Below are 16210 nucleotides of genomic sequence, written 5' to 3' on the forward strand. Positions count from 1 at the left end.
AGATGTATGGAAAGAGTAAGATGGAAACTTACATTATCATATGTAAAATAGAAAGCCAACAGAAATTTGCTGTATGACTCAGGAAACTCAAACAGGGGCTCCATATCAACCCAGAAGGGTGGGCTGGGGAGGGAGATGGGAGGCAGGTTCAAAAGGGAATGGATGTATGCATACCTGTGGCTGATTCATGTTGAGATTTGACAGAAAACAACAAAATTCTGTAGAGCAATTATCCTTCAATAAAAAATACATTTAAAAATATATAAATTATGAAAAGGAACCACTGAGTTATACACTTACAAGTATCTAATAAAGGCCAAAGTAATTCCTTACAAAACTTTTCATAATTTCATCTGGTACCCTGAGAGAAGTACAAGATAAAAGTTAGCCTGCTAGAAGTTTTCAACTTTCTAATATATTAGGTCCCTCTTTCTTGACAAATATTCTCACAACTCTGTTCCAAATTTGCTTTGTCCTGACCCCGTAAATGACTGGATTTAAACAAGGAGGAACAACTACATACAAATTGGCCAGAAGGATGTGAATGTAAAGAGGAACATTTCTACCAAACAGGTGTGTCATAAGGAGAAAAATGCTGGTGTGTAAAAGGCTAAGATGACACAGACATGTGAACCACATGTGCTGAGTGCTTTGAGTCTGGCATCCCTAGAAGGAAGGTGGAAAACAGTTTGTAGGATCTGAACACAGGAAAGGGCAATGAGGAGCAAGTCAAAGATCAGGGCAGCAATGGTAAATAAGCCATAGATAATGTTGACTCTTAGGGGCTTCCCTGGTGGCTCAGAGGTTAAAGCGTCTGCCTCCAATGCGGGAGACCCGGGTTCGATCCCTGGGTCGGGAAGATCCCCTGGAGAAGGAAACGGTAACCCACTCCAGTATTCTTGCCTGGAGAATCCCATGGACGGAAAAGCCTGGTAGGCTACAGTCCACGGGGTCGCAAAGAGTCGGACACGACTGAGAGACTGAACGGAACGGAATGTTGACTCTTACGTTAGCACAGGCTAGACGAGCAATTCCCATATGCTCACAATAGGTATGAGGAATAATGTAACGTCCACAGAAGGGAAGTCTTTTGAGAAGAGGACAAAAGGGGATGGCAAGGAGGACTGGCCTCACTACTACAACAGAGGCCATGATGGCTACCATTTTGTTGGTGAGCATAGTGGTATACCTCAGTGGATAACAGATGGCAACAAAGCGGTCAATTGCCATGGCCAGGAGTACACCAGATTCCATGCCAGTGGAATAAAGAACAGGTGTGGATAAAGAACATTTGGATGAGGCAGGCTTCAAAGCTTACCTTCCTATGGTTGAACCAGAAGATGGCCAGCATTTTGGATGTGGTAGAAGTGAACAGACCTAGATCAATAAAGGAAAGAAGAGCCAGGAAGTAGAACATGAGTTGATGAAGGCTCTGGTCCATCTTGATTACAAACAGGATTGTGACATTCCCTACAAGGGCTATCAGGTAAACAACAAAGAAAGGGAAAGCAATCCATATATGGAAATCTTCCAGACCAGGTACACCCAGCAGAAGGAAGGCAGAAGGATGTGAGGTGGTGTCATTAACAAAGGACATTCTGCTGAAACTTCTTGCAGGATGGTCTGCTGTCTTCTTCAGTATTTCTGAGGAGACATGAGGGGATATATGGTGGTTAGATGTCACTGTATGTGTTTATATAGTAGAATAACAATAAAATTATTGAGAACATAATGGAAGGAAAGTAGGGTCCAATTAAATTTAACTCTCAAAGATATTCAAATTATTCCTATCCTGTTTAATATTTCACATGGATTTTATAAGTTGCACTTCTCTGAATGTTAGTGTGGTATAATGATTCATAATCACCTCTGTGTGGATCACAACAAACCGTGGAAAATTCTTAAAGAGATGGGAATACCAGACCACCTGACCTGCTTCTTGAGAAATCTATATGCAGGTCTGGAAACAGCAGTTAGAACTGGACATGGATGAACAGACTGGTTCCAAATTGGGAAAGGAGTATGTCAAGGCTGTATATTGTCACCCTACTGATTTAACTTATATGCAGACTACATCATGAGAAACGCTGGGCTGGAAGAAGCACAAGCTGAAATCAAGATTGCTGGGAGAAATATCCAGAACCTCAGATATTCAGATAACACCACCTTTATGGCAGAAAGTGAAGAGGAACTCAAAAGCCTCTTAATGAAAGAGAAAGAGGAGAGTAAAAAAGTTGGCTTAAAACTCAACATTCAGAAAACTAAGATCATGGCATCTGGTCCCATCACTTCATGGCAAATAGATGGAGAAACAGTGGAAACAGTGAGAAACTTTATTTTTCTGGGCTCCAAAATCACTGCAGATGGTGATTGCAGCCATGAAATTAAAAGATGATTGCTCCTTGAAAGGAAAGTTATGACCAACCTAGACAGCATATTAAAAAGCAGATATTACTTTGCCAACAAAGGTCCATCTAGTCAAGTATATGGTTTTTCCAGTAGTCATGTATGGATGTGAGAGTTGGACTATAAAGAAAGCTGATCACCAAAGAATTGATGCTTTTGAACTGTGGTGTTGGAGAAGACTCTTGAGAGTCCCTTGGACTTCAAAGAGATCCAACCAGTCCATCCTAAAGGAAATCAGTCCTGAATATTCATTGGAAGGACTGATGCTAAAGCTGAAACTCCAATACTTTGGCCACCTGATTCGAAGAACTGACTCATTTGAAAAGACCCTGTTGCTGGGAAAGATTGAAGGTGGGAGGAGAAGGGGACAACAGAGGATAAGATGGTTGGATGGTATCACCAACTCAATGGACATGAGTTTGGATAAAGTCTGGGAGATGGTGATGGACAGGGAGGCCTGGCCTACTTCAGTCCATGGTGTCACAGAGAGCTGGACACAACTAAGCGACTGAACTGAACTGAAGTGAACTGAACTGAATCATCTCTGAGCTCATTCTTTTGTGGAATGCTCACCTACATATGCTAATATCAAGTGAAAATCCTTTCAATAATCGTAACTTGTATAATATTTTCAAGTTACCCTGGTTACCTAGTTGAGCAGTACAAAAAAGAGAAGCCTCCAAAATGTTATTTTTTAAAAAGTATAAGTATTGGATTAGGAATCTTTCCTTATAATGGTCAATAGTGTTATTTGCTCGGTCGTGTCTGACTTCTTGAGAACTCATGGACAGTAGCCCGCCAGGTTCCTCTGTCCGTGGAATTCTCCTGGCAGGTATACTGGAGTGGATAGCCATTCCCTTCTCCTGACCCAGGGATTGAATCCAGTCTCCTGCCATCTGAGTCATCAGGAAAGCCCCATAATGGTCATTGTGGTCAATAAGACATCCACTTCTTAGGCTTATTTACCTGTCATAGTCCTGTCTCTCTTGCTGTTACTTTTTCATTTGGCTTAATAGACTGTGTTTAAATATGTATTTTAGTGAAACTGTGCTTTTATCTTGTGGTTGCAGAATTATTAATATTTTTATACTTTTACAATAAAAAGCTGTGATTCTACACATGTACAAATGTGATCATCTTAATAGAGGTGGGGAAAATAGTCATTTAATTCAATATCTCTGTATTATATTAAAAGAAAAGTTTTCAATAGAATAGGCAAAGCATAAATCTTGTTCAATTAGGCAAAAGGAATCGATGAAAATTCTCCAGGTAATATCATAATGAATGGTGGAACACTGAAATTTTTTTCCCTAGGATTTGGAAAAAGCCAAGAATATCAACAAACATCAATTATATTTAATATATTACTGGAAGTAACAAGGTCAATATGTCAATAAAAATGTACATAGACTGTTAATTTAGAACCAATAATTAGTTTATCAATCACTCAAGTATAAGAATATATTTCATACTTGTTTTTAACAGAACATTGGAAATTGAAATTTTAAATTACAGTTTTATAAAAGTACATATCACCTTCAATGACATCAGAAACAGGGAGAACTTAGCAGTAAAGTACTTAAAATTATAAAACATGACAGAAATTTAAAAAGACTTAAAATTTTTTTTAATCTGTCATTTAAAAGACTGAAGCCTGTTATGATGTCAGTTATTCCTAAATTTGTCAGTAAGTTTAGAACAGCTTTGTTGAATTCCAAGAAATTTAAGCTTCATCTAACTTATTTTAAGAATACCTTCATTGGGAAAAGAATAACAAAACTTGATGAAACATACTATAGAACTTCAAACTTATAAAACTATAGTAATCAAAACTTATAGCACTTGTGCAATGATAGATAACTAGAACGTAATGAAAAGAAAGTGAACTCTGAGAGTTGGTGATGGACAGGGAGGCCTGGCGTGCTGTGATTCATGGGGTCGCGGAGAGTCAGACACGACTGAGCGACTGAAATGACCTGAACTGAACTGAAACACATTTTACAAGCTCAGTTATATTTTATCAAGTGAAAAATGTGGTAATTCACTGAAAATAGGATAGTTGTTTTCTTCCAGTAATCTGGTGCAATTGAATATACTTAGGGAAAAAAAAGAACTTTGTCTCCAACTTCAGAACATATGCAAAAGTTTAATTATACTTCTAAAATAGACCTAGGTTAAAGAAAAAAAAAACAGAACTTAAATGCTGTAAAATTTATAAAAAGGAGAATATCTTTGCAACCTGATAGAATGTAATGGTTTCTAAGACAGAACATAGAAAGCAAGAACCATAAGAAATAAGCTATGACATGTAACATGAAATTTTAAAACTTATTGTAGAGAATGTGAATTTAGAGAGTAAGACTGGAATAAAATATTTATAATCTATACTCTCAAAAGAAATTCATGTCAAAAACATGAAAAACACAACTAATAAATAAGAAAAACAAACAATGGAAAAATAAAGAGACCTAAACTGACACTTGGCAAAAGAAAATATACAAATGACATTAAAATTCTCAAAATCATTAGGCATCAGGAATTACATGTTTAGTATATAATGATATATTAGTGCACAAATACTAGAATGATCAAAATTAAAAACCATGACATCAAATTTTGGTAATAATGTGGAGTAATATATTCTCTTAAATTGCCTGAAATAATTGAACTCCTGGGTATTTATTCAAGACAAATTAAAGCATATGTTTACACAAAGACTTGTGCAGGAATGTTCATACCAACTTTATTCATAATTACTCTAAAATGGAAACATCACAACTACTCATCGCCAAGTGAATAGACAAATCAGTTTTGGGATGTTTACATAATGCAAATCTATTCAGCAACAAAGCTGGATTTGTTTCTTATGTGTACAACAGCATCGATGAATCTAAAATCATCATACTGAGTTACCAATTACTAAAGGGTATTAAGTAAATAATTTTATTTCTATGAAGTTCTAGATTATACAGATAAGTGCTGAAGATATCTATTAAGCGGTTTCAGGGACAGAATGGGAAGAAACCTAAGAAGATTTTTGACATGATAGAAATATTATTTTTAAGAATGTAGGATACAAATCAACCCAATCCAGTACTCTTGCCTGGAAAATCCCATGGGCAGAGGAGCCTGGTAGGCTAAGGCCTTACAATCCATCAGTTCATTTCAGTTCAGTTCAGTCCCTCAGTCGTGTCCGACTCTTTGCAACCCCATGAATCACAGCATGCCAGGTGTCCCTGTCCATCACCAACCCCCGGAGTTCACTCAAACTCATGTCCTTCGAGTCGGTGATGCCATCCAGCCATCTCATTCTCTGTCGTCCCGGTCTCCTCCCACCCCCAATCCCTCCCAGCATCAGACTCTTTTCCAGTGAGTCAACTCGTCGCATGAGGTGGCCAAAGTATTGCAGTTTCAGCGTCAGCATCAGTCCTTCCAATGAACACCCAGGATTGATCTCCTTTAGAATGGACTGGTTGGATCTCCTCGCAGTCCAGGGGACTCTCAAGAGTCTTCTCCAACACCACAGTTCAAAAGCATCAATTCTTTGGCGATCAGCTTTCTTCACAGTCCAACTCTCACATCCATACATGACCACGGGAAAAACCATAGCCTTGACTAGACGGAACTTGGTTGGCAAAGTAATGTCTCTGCTTTTTAACATGCTATCTAGGTTGGTCATAACTTTCCTTCCAAGGAGTAAGCATCTTAATTTCCTGGCTGCAATCAGCATCTGCAGTGATTTTGGAGACCCAAAAAATAAAGTCTGACACTGTTTCCACTGTTTTTCCATCTATTTCCCATGAAGTGATGGAACCAGATGCCATGATCTTCGTTTTCTGACCCATATGTTACAGCAACTATTTCAGAGGTCACTTTACTCTCACTTTGATTTCCATGGTTCTGGACTCTAATCACTTACCCAGGCCCATATCTGCAGGGAAGGTACAGAACACAGTGTCTGGATTCTCCCTCTCTGTAGCAGTAACTGAAATATAGGGGGCCTGGCATGTCATCTGTGGTATATCTGCAAGTGATTCTACTTGATGTGACCTCTAGAAATTCTCCTCAATGTCTACAGTGCTAAGCTGCCCCACCAGTCTGAGCCTTTTGTGGAAGACTCCTCATACACAGAAGCATAAACTATGACCTGGGCTACCTTCCCAAGGAAATGTGTTGCCTCCTCCTGTGTGTCAGGCTGGTCTTTTTGCCCACGATCCCTAAGAGGAACACTTTATACAAAAGTTGTATCTCCCCTGAGAAGAACGTTTTGTGTCTCTTTAGGGACTGAGAACATCTAGTGTTGACTCAAGCATTGACCATGAACCATTTTGGTTTAAACCTCAATCTAGACAGTCAAAAACTAACACATTTTGTATTTTCTCCCTTAGCCAGAATATTTTTGAGTGTAGTTTATCTTCATTGCATATATCTTTATACATATATATATATATTTATTTTAATAATATTCCCTTCTTTCTCTTACATTCCAGAATTGACAGCTATGCAGGTGGCACTAGTGGTAAAGAACCTGCCTGACAACACAGGGGACATAATAAATCCAGTTTCATCCCTGTATTGGGAAGATCCCCTGGAGGAAGGCACAACAATCCACCCCAGTACTTTTGCCTAGAGAATCTCATGGACAGAGGAGCCTGGGAGTCCATGGGGTGGCAAAGAGTCATAAACGACTGAAGTGACTTAGTACGCATGCACACATGGTCATTATTTTATATAATTTCAAGTTGTAAAACATGTTGACAGCTAAATGTTTGTTTTCTTTGTTGTTGTTTATTTTTTTATTGAAGGATAATTGCTTTACAGAATTTTGTTGTTTTCTGTCAGACCTCAACATAAATCAACCAGGGGTATACATATATCCCCTCCCATTTGAGCCTCCCTACCATCTCTCTTTCCATCCCCACCCACCAGGTTGATACAGAGCCCCTTTTTCAGTTTCCTGAGTCATACAGCAAATTCCCATTGGCTATCTATTTTGCATATGGTAATGTAAGTTTTCAGGTTAGTCTTTTACATCTCACCCTCTGCTCCCCTCTCCCTGTGCCCATAAGTCTATTCTCTATGTCTATTTCCCCACTGCTGCCCTGTAAATAAATTCTTCAGTACCATTTTTCTAGATTCCGTATATATGCATTAGAATACGGTATTTCTCTTTCTGACTTACTTCACTCTGTATAATAGGCTCTAGGTTCATCCACCTCATTAGGACTGAGTCAAATATGTTAGTTTTTATGGCTGAGTAATAGGAGATCCAACCAGTCCATTCTAAAGGAGGTCAATCCTGGATGTTCATTGGAGGGACTGATGCTAAAGCTGAAACTCCAATACTTTGGCCACCTCATGAGACGAGTTGACTCACTGGAAAAGACTCTGATGCTGGGAAAGGTTGGGGGCGGGAGGAGAAGGGGACGACGGAGAATGAGATGGCTGGATGGCATCACCGACTCTGTGGACATGAGTTTGAGTGTACTCCGGGAGTTGGTGATGGACAGGGAGGCCTGGCGTGCTGTGATTCATGGGGTCGCGGAGAGTCGGACACGACTGAGCGACTGAACTGAACTGAACTGAACTGAAATATTCCATTTTGTATATGCACCACAACTTTTTTATCCATTCATCTGTTGATGGACATCTAGGTTGCTTCAATGTTCTAGCTATTGTAAATAGTGCTTCAGTGAACAATGGAATACATGTGTCTTTTTCAATTTTGGTTTCCTCAGGGTATATGCCTAGGAGTGGGATTGCTGGTCATGTTGTGGTTTTATTCCTAGCTTTTTAAGGAATCTCCATACCGTCTTCCACAGTGGCTGTATCAATTTACATTCCCACCAACAGTGCAAGAGCATTCCCTTTTCTCCACATCCTCTCCAGCATTTATCACTTGTCAACTTTTTGATGAAGGACATTCTGACTGGTATGAGGTGATATCTCATTGTACTTTTGATTTGCATTTCTCTAATAATGAGCGATGTTGAGCATCTTTCCATGTGTTTGCTAGGCATCTGTGAGTTTTCTTTGGAGAAATGTCTCTTTAGGTCTTTTTCCCACTTTTTGATTGGGTTGTTTGTTTTCCTGGTATTGAGTTGTATGAACTGATTGTATATTTTGGAAAGTAATCCTTTGTCAATTGTTTCATTTGCTATTATTTTCTCTCATTCCGAGGGTTGTCTTTTCATTTTGCTTATAGTTTCCTTTGCTGTGCAAAAGCTTTTACTTGTTTTTATTTTTGTTTATTTGTTTACTTTTGTTTTTATTTCCATTACTCTAGGAGGTGGGTCATAGAGGATCTTGCTTTGATTTATGTCATCAAGTGTTCTCCCTATGTTTTGCTCTAAGAGTTTTATATAAGTTTCTGGTCTGTCATTTAGGTCTTTAATCCATTTTGGGTTTATATTTGTGTTGGCTCAGACAGTAAAGTGTCTGCCCACAATGCAGGAGACCTGGGTTCTATCCCTGGGTTCGATCCCTGGGTTTGGAAGATCCCCTGAAGAAGGAAATGACAACCTACTCCAGTACTCTTGCCTAGAAAATTCCATGGATGGAGCAGCCTGGTGGGCTACAGTCCATGGGGTCGCAAAGAGTCAGACACGACTGAGTGACTTCACTTTATGGTGTTAGGAAGTGTTATAATTTCCTTCTTTTACATGTAGCTGTCCAGTTTTCCCCGCATCATTTATTGAAGAGGCTGTCTTTGCCCCATTGCATATTCTTGCCTCCTTTGTCAAAAATAAGGTACTCATAGGTGCATGGGTTTATTTCTGGGCTTTCTATCTTGTTCCATTGGTCTGTATTTCAGTTTTTGTGCCAGTACGATACTAACTTGATGACTGTAGCTTTGTAGTATAATCTGAAGTCAGGAAGGTTGATTCCTCCAGCTCCATTCTTCTTTCTCACTACTGCTTTGGCTATCTGGGGCCTTTTATGTTTCCGTATGGATTTTGAATTTTTTTGGTCTGCTTCTGTGAGAAATGTCATTGATAATTTGATAGGGATTGCATTGAATCTATAGATTGTGTTTGGTAGTATAGTCATTTTCACAATACTGTTTCTTCCTACCCAGGAACATGGAATATCATCTCTCCATCTGTTTATGTCATCTTTGATTTTTCTCATTAGTGTCTTATAATTTACTGTGTACAGTTCTTTTGTCTCCTTAGGTAAGTTTATTCCTAGATGATTTATTCTTTTTTTGAAGTGGTGAATGGGATTGATTCCTTAATTTTTCTTTCTGATTTTTCATTGTTAGTGTATATAAATGCTAGTGATTTCTGTTAGTATATAGAAATGCAATGATTTTATGTGTTTTATCCTGAAACATTGCTAAATTCACTGATTAGCTCTAGTAATTTTCTGACACCATCTTTAGGGTTTTCTGTGTACAGTATCAGATTATCTGCAAACAGTTGGAACTTTACGTCTTCTTTTCCAATCTGGATTCCTTTTGTTTCTTTTTCTTTTCTTATTGCTGTAGCTAGGACTTCCAAAACTATGCTGAATAATAGTGGTGAAAGTGGACAACCTTGTCTTGTTCCTGATCTTAGGGGGAATGGATTCAGTCTTTCACCATTAAGAATAATGTTTGCTATAGCCTTATCATATATTGCCTTTACTGTGTAGAGGTAGGTTCCTTCTATGCCCATTTTTTGAGGAGTTTTAATTGTAAATAGTTGCTGAATTTTGTCAAAGGCTTCTTCTGCATCTATTGAAATTACCATCTTGTTTTTATCATTCAATTTTTTAATATGGTGTTTCACATTGATTTGCATATATTGAAGACTCCTTGCATCCCTGAATAAACTCAACTTTTTGATGTGTTGCTGAATTCTGCTTGAAAATTTTGTTGAGGATTTTTGCATCTATGTTCACCAGTGATATTGGCCTATAGTTTTCTTTTTGTGTGTTTTCTTGTCTGGTTTTGGTATTAGAGTGATGGTGGCCTCATAGAATGAGTTTGGAAGTGTTCCTTCCTCTGCAATTTTTTGAAAGAGTTTTAGGAGGATAGGCATTAGCTCTTCTCTAAATGTTTGATAGAATATTCCTGTGAAACCATCTGCTCCTGGGCTTTTGCTATGGGGAGATTTTTTATCATAACCTCAACTTCAGTGCTTGTAATTGGGCTGTTCATAATTTCTTTATCTTTCTGGTTCAGTCTTGGAAGATTGAACTTTTCTAAGAATCTGTCCATTTCTTCCAGGTTATCCATTTTATTGCCATATAGTTGTTCATGATAGTCTCTTATGCTTCTTTTTATTTCTGCATTGTCTGTTGTAACCTCTCCTTTTTCATTTCTAGTTTTATTGATTTGATTCTTCTCTTTTTTTTCCTGATGAGTCGGCTAAAGGTTTGTTAATTTTGTTTATCTTCTCAAAGAACCAGCTTTTAGTTTTATTAATCTTTACCGTTGTTTCTTTCATTCTTTTTCAGGTATTTCTGCTCATATCTTTATGATTTCTTTCCTTCTACTAATTTTGGGGGTTTTGTTCTTCTTTTTCCAGTTGTTTTATGTATAAAGTTAGGTTGTCTATTCAATATTTTTCTTGTTTCTTAAGGCAGGATTATATTGCTATAAGCTTCTCTTGTAACTGCTTTTGCTGATGCCATAGGTTTTGTGTTTTCATTGTCATTTGTTTCTAGAAATTCTTTTTATTTCCAGTAACTTGTTGGTTACTTAGAAATGTATTGTTGAATCTCCGTGTGTTTGTGTGTTTTTTTGTTTGTTTGTTTTATACAGATTTTTCTTGTAATTGATATCTAATATCATAGCATTGTGGTCAGGGCAGATGCTTGATATGATTTCCATTTCTTAAATTCACTGAGGCTTGATTTGTGACCCAAGATGTGGTCTATCCTGGAGAATGTTCCATGTGCACTTGAGAAGAAGGTATATTCTTCTGCATTTGGATGGAATGGCCTGAAGATATCAATGGGATCCATTTCATCTAATGTATCATTTAAGACTTGTATTTCCTTATTAATTTTCTGTTTTGATGATCTATCCATTGATGTGAAGGGGTGTTAAAGTCTCCTACTATTATTGTGTTACTGTCAATGTCTCCTTTTATGTCTGTTAGTGTTTATCTTATGTATTGAGGTTCTTCTATGATGGGTGCATAGATATTTACAATTGTTATATCTTCCTCTTGGATTGATCCCTTGATCATTCTGTAGTGTGCTTCCTTATCTCTTGTAATATATATTTTTTTATTTTAATGTCTATTTTGTCTGATTTGAGGATTGCTACTCCAGCTTTCTTTTGCTTCCTATTTTCATGGAATATATTTTTCCATTCTCTCAGTGTATATGTGTCTTTAGGTCTGAAGTGAGTTTCTTGTAAACAGCATATATATGAGTCTTGTTTTTGTATCCATTCAACCAGTCTGTGGGAGGAAATGGCAACCCACTCCAGTGTTCTTGCCCAGAGAATCCCATGGACAGAGGAGCCTGGTGGTCTGCTGTCCATAGGGTTGCAACGAGTTGGACATGACTGAAGCGACTTAGCACGCATGCATGCATTGGAGAAGGAAATGGCAACCCCCTCCAGTATTCTTGCCTGAAGAATCCCAGGGACAGAGGAGCCTAGTGGGCTGCCGTCTATGGGGTCGCACAGAGTTGCACATGACTGAAGCGACTTAGCAGCAGTAGCAGCAGCAACCAGTCTGTGTCTTTTGGTTGAAGCTTTTAATACAAGTTACACTTAATTATTGGTATATATGTTCCTGTGGCAACTTTCTTAATTATTTGAGGTTGATTTTGTACATTTTTTTCTTCTCTTGTACTTCTTGAGTATATAAGTCCTTTTAACATTTGTTGTAAAACTGGTTTGGTGGTACTGAATTCTCTTAACTTTTGCTTGTCTGAAAAGCTTTTCATTTCTCCATCAATTTTGAATGAGATCCTCGCTGGATACAGTAATCTTGGTTGTAGATTTTTCCCTTCAGTACTTTAAATATATCCTGCCATTCCCTCTGGCCTGCAGAGTTTCTGCTGAAAGATCAGCTGTTAAAGATGTGGGGTTTTCCTTGTATGTTACTTGTTGCTTTTCCCTTGCTGTTTTTAATGTTCTTTCTTTGTGTTTAGTCTTCTTTAGGTTGATTAGCATGTGTCTTGGCATGTTTCTCCTTGGGTTTATCCTGTATGGGACTCTTTGTGCCTCTTGGACTTGATTGACTATTTCTTTTTCCATGTTGGAGAGATTTTGAACTGTAATCTTTTCAAAAATTTTCTCATACTCATTCTTTTTTTTTTCTTCTTCCTCTTCTGGGGCCACTATAATTCAAATGTTGGTGCATTTGATATTGTCCCTGAGGTCTCTAAGACTATCTTCAGTTCTTTTCATTCTTTTTATTTTATTCTGCTCTTCAGAATTTATTTCTACCATTTTATCTTCCAGCCTATGCATTTGTTCTTCTGTTTCAGATTCTGCTTTTGATTCCTTCTAGAGTATTTTGGCCACCTCATGCGACGAGTTGACTCACTGGAAAAGAGTCTGATGCTGGGAGGGATTGGGGGTGGGAGGAGAGGGGGACGACAGAGAATGAGATGGCTGGATGGCATCACCGACTCTGTGGACATGAGTTTGAGTGAACTCCGGGAGTTGGTGATGGACAGGGAGGCCTGGCGTGCTGTGATTCATGGGGTCGCAAAGAGTCGGACATGACTAAGCAACTGAACTGAACTGAACTGAGAGTATTTTTAATTTCAGTAATTGTGTTGTTTGTCTCTGTATGTTTATTCTTTAATTCTTCTATTTCTTTGTTAATTGATTCTTGCATTTCCTCCATTCTGTTTCAAGGTTTTTTTTTTTTTTTAATCATCTTTACTATCATTATTCTGAATTCTTTTTCAGGTAGTTTGCTTATTTCCTCTTCATTTATTTAAACTTCTTTGTTTCTAGTTTGTTCCTTCATTTGTGTACTATTGCTTGCCTTTTCATTATTTAAGTTATTGTGTTTGTTGTCAACTTTCCTCAGTCTTTAAATTTGAATTCTTTCTTCCTTTTGGTTTTTGCCCTCCTGAGGTTGGTGGTTCAGTTGTGGTAATCCTGTCTGCTGTGATTGTGTTTGTATTTTGTTTTGCTTGCTGTTTAGATAAGGCGTCCTGTAAAGGGTGCTACTGGTGGTTGGGTGATGCCAGGTCTTGTAATCAAGTGGTTTCCTTTGTGTGAGTTCTCACTATTTGATACTCCCTAGGGTTAGTTCTCTGGTAGTCTAGGGTTTTGGAGTCAGTGCTCCCACTTCAAAGTCTCAGAGCTTGATCTCTGGTCAGGAACAAAGGTTCCACAAGTGGTTTGTTACAGCATTAAGTGAGAATAAAATAAATACCCCAAAACGAGAAACCAAAGAGGAAGCTCAGACAAATGGCAGTTACAAAATCAGGCAAATAATAATTAAAATAATGGAATATACACATACGCATATTCATATACATAAGCAAAATAAAAACAGTCCAACAAAAATAAAGTATAATAGATTGACCCGGTGAACAAAGGAAACCAAAAATTGTATCTACCAGTTAGGAACAAAACTAACTAAAGCACAAAGTAGAAAACAAAACTAAAGAAAGGTGACAAGTAGAGAATAAAGCAATGAACACAAAATTAACAAATATGTCAGAGGAAAGGAAAGAAAACAGAGATAAAATAATAGACATGCAAAGTTAAATAGAAGTAGATTAAGAAGATTTATATACTTTAAAGATAAACTACAAGGGGAAAACAACTGTAGGAAAGCAAACCAAAGGATAAATGTAGAAAAAATAATAATAGATTTTAGAAAATTAGAAGTTAAAATTTAAGAGAAAAAAGAAAGAAAATGTTCCACAGAACTGCAAAAGCCCAACTTAGAGGCAGAGGTTGATAACAACAACACAAAAATGTGACTTAAAAAAACCCCTCAAAATTTGGTTAGATTTCTTAATGCCAATAAAATCAACAGCTACAACAGAGGGGGAGGAAAAAGAAAAAAAAAATCCAAAATAATCTACAAAATAAGTCAAAACATAAGGATAATAAATGTTCTTGAGTCACTGCTGTCAGAGTCCTTTCTTTCACTGGGAGTCACAGTCCACCTCACCTCCCTAGGATGCCCTCCAACACTGTGCTGATCTCTGGACCTGCTGTGGGTACAGTTATCAGAACTAGTGTGTTTTGTTTTGTGGGAGTCCTCAATGTCCTTTTATATATTCCTTGGACACACAAGTGCCTAGTTGATCATGTGGATTTAATCTGAAGCTTATACAGATAGTGTGAAGGTTTTTGGTCTTCTTCTTTAGCCACATGGCCTCTGGGTTTCAACTGTGGTTTATTTCCACCTCTGCATGTGGGTTTTCCACTGGGGTTTGCTCCTGAGACTGAGCTGGAGGACTTGGGTGAGGGTCAGGTGTGGAGGTGGTGCAGCAGCTGCTTGGGTTGCAGGAGTTTTGACAGCACCAGGTACTCAGGGGAGTTGGCAGCTAGGGCAGCAGAAAGCATAGTGCTCTAGAAGGGTATGGCAACCAGTATTGGCCAATACACTCCAGTATTCTTGCCTTGAGAACCCCCTGACAGAGAAGCCTGGCAGGCCTCAGGCAGCAGGGTTGCAAATAGGTTGGACACGACTGAAGTGACGCTGTGTGCATAGACGCAAGATATATATATATATATATATTTTTTTTTTTTTTTTGCCTGTGGCAGCTCTCCTCCAGTGAGGGTTGACCATGAAGGTGGTGTGGCTGCTTGACTTGCAGGGAACCTGACGGTGCCAAGTGTGCAGGGACACGGACTGCCTCTCCACAGGAGTTATGGTCCTATCAGAGTCTTTTTTTTGAACCTCTTGTATCTAGCTATCAGAAGGCCTCTGGCCAGTCTTTCTCTATAGCTCTGCCTGTTTAAGCACTTAGAGGTTTCCCTTGCCTGGGGCCCTTCTCTGTTGTTTGGCACATCAGGCACATAGAGGGGACCTCCTTGCTGAGGTCCTACTCTTTAGATCTGCACTTCAGGCATGTAAAGGGGTACCCTGGGTGGGGTCCTACTCTGTAGTTCAGTGCAGTCAGGGGTTTGATGGGCCAGCCTCTCTATTGTTCAGCAGCTGATGCTGGTGTGTGGGGAGAGAGAGGCTATGATGATGGCACCACCCCTCCTCAACTCAGCAGTATCGCCTTGCTCCCATGGCTGCCTGGCTTTCCTCCACAGACATTTCCCACCACAATCTCCTCCCTGACATCCCCTCAATCTGTCTCTTCACAACTAACAGCAACCCTCGCCCTGTGATTGCTCCACAATCCCTAAACTCCAACTCCCAGCCACTGCACCGTTTAGGGGACCTGCATGCCTATCTGAGGTGTGTATGGCTGTGGTAAGAACTCTCTGATTCTAATTCCATTTAGGCTGCCACAGATCAGCTGTTTCACTCTCAGCCTTAAATGTTTCTCCTCTGATTTAGACAATTGCCCCAATGTGGGGATCAGACCCCTGCTTCAGTTCCCCCATCCACCGAGGGAAAGTCCAGTACTACTTACACTGTTTTTCCCTCTAGTTCCTTCTGTTAGAGTCCAGAGTCGCCCTTCCCTCAAAGGAACAGAGGACACTCACAATAATGCAAGACACACAGCGAGGATTATTTCCAGCTAGCTGGGGTCCAAGTGTCCGCCCGACACAGCGGGTTTCAACAAGGACCCCAAGCACTCAGAGCCAAGGGGTTATATAGCATTTTCAAATCATGGTATTTCTAAATTACCTAACTCACAGGAATTTTTTCATTACACACACACACAGCTGTGCCTATCTCTCTCCTGGGGTCTTAAGGAGATA

The 16210-nt window shown here is 38.9% G+C and overlaps 1 pseudogene; it reads right to left on the reverse strand.

Annotated features, from left to right (window-relative positions):
- Window positions 1-402: 402 nt before the first annotated feature.
- LOC129553634 (olfactory receptor 52E4-like) lies at window positions 403-1597 on the reverse strand (annotated as a pseudogene).
- Window positions 1598-16210: the final 14613 nt, after the last annotated feature.

Source organism: Moschus berezovskii, chromosome 14 (genome assembly GCF_049115385.1).
Source record: "Moschus berezovskii isolate FMDL1 chromosome 14, NW_MosBer_1.0, whole genome shotgun sequence".
Lineage (NCBI taxonomy): Eukaryota > Metazoa > Chordata > Mammalia > Artiodactyla > Moschidae > Moschus > Moschus berezovskii.